Raw genomic sequence first — 1,797 nt, 5'->3', positions numbered from 1 at the left:
GAAACATATTGGTGTTCAAAGACAAGACAGAAGGAAATCCCCCGTATTTGCTGCGTTGCAAACTGTCATCCTCCCAAGAGATGCTCAGACCGCTGGCCCCAGGCCAGCAAAATCAACCAAACAATGCAAGCATTGACTCAAACTGATCATCCAGTTGCTGGGGGTGGGAGGGAAGGGTGTGTGTGTGTGTGTGTGTGTGTGTGTGTGTGCGCGTAAGGGACGGTGTTTGATTTTCACCTGTGCACCCGTAGGCTCACGGGAGGTGCTGGCTTTTCTCTCCCTGTGCGTGTGCAGCTCAAGCTGCTCACCAGGAAGGCTGGATCCTTGATTTCTTGGTTGTTCCCCCAGGTCCCAGCATGGTGGATTCTCGGAGACACTGGCTTTTGTCCTCAACATTGTTTTGAAAAAAGATGTAAAAAATCCCTACCTTGTTAAAAACCAAGTGATTGAGAACAAATGTACAACCTTAGGATGAAAGGGGCTACAGATCAGTAGAGTGTAAAATTCAAAATCTTTAAGAAAATAGATTTTAATTCATTTGAAAGTGGTAATGAACTGGATGATTCTCTTCAGGAAAATAAGAAGAAATGACAGCTAAAAGGAAAGGGCACAATATTGAACAATGCCAATTTTTTTTTAAGAAACCAGAAAAATCTAAAGAAGTGCTTACAAAAGCCAAAATAAAATACAACAAACACAATGGCAATCAATAATAACAAGAAATAAGCTAGGCCAACAACAACTACAAATTCAGTTGGAAAAGTGCTATGTAAACTGGGCATGGTGGCACACACCTGTCATACCAGCTCTCTGAGGCAGAAGGATCTCAAGTTTGAGCCCGGCCTGGGCAACTTGTGACTTAGCAAGCCTGTATCTCAAAAACACAAAGTTAAACAGACTCGGGAAGCAGCTCGTGTGAAGGTCCTGGGTCTAATACAGTAATTAGTACTGACAAAAGGGGAACGTAAAATGCTATAAAATTAAATCCAGTAACTTGTTGAAAGAATAATTCATAGACCTAAACAGAACTTATTGTAAAATTGCAAAATTTGTTTAGCTTTAGACATTTTGTTGATATATTTTATCTCATCTGCGTAAAGGAAGATATTATGACCATTGCAATAGGTGGGAAAGCAACACTTAATATCCATTTCTTATCACATCTTCTTGTAAGACAGATAAAAGCATACCTGTTTATGTGATGAAGATTTTCTGTCTAAAAGTAATCACCAACACCCAACTACAGGCTGCAGTGGAGATATTTTTAGGATGATGCAGAAGGAAACAAGCAGGCTGTCCTCATGACTCGTTATGGAGTGAGTTGAGAGGAGACGTCAGTTCCCGGGTGGAAAGGTCACTTCGTCGCCAAAGAAGCCAGCTGCAGGACCCAGCTAGAGACCTGAGGCTGGAAGAGCTTGCTACAGACGCCTTGCCAGCAGCTCTGTGCCCTGTCCTCCACTCATGCCCAGCCAGTGCTGTCTCTTCCCAGCAAACAGAGATCACAGAATGCCTCTCCTTGCAGCAGACTCAGAGAGAATCCTAAAGGTGGTAAGCCACACCAGCAAATTCTTTATCCCGAAGGTACCCATAAAACGCTCCAAAGGGGAGAATGGATGAGGGATTAGAGGTCGGCCAGGAAGACCACAGAAAGGAAACTTTGTCACATGAAGCAGGTGATCACAGACCCCCAGTGGCATTCTGTTCTCTGTGAGAAATTCTAGCCATTGTGATAGGACAGAAAACGCAATGGGAACAATAAATATCTTTTTAAAAAATCAAAACAATTCATCATTACCT

This window comes from Cavia porcellus, unplaced genomic scaffold (genome assembly GCF_034190915.1).
Source record: "Cavia porcellus strain 051 isolate PalLab524CR breed Dunkin Hartley unplaced genomic scaffold, mCavPor4.1 scaffold_26, whole genome shotgun sequence".
NCBI lineage: Eukaryota > Metazoa > Chordata > Mammalia > Rodentia > Caviidae > Cavia > Cavia porcellus.
This window is presented reverse-complemented; position numbering follows the sequence as displayed.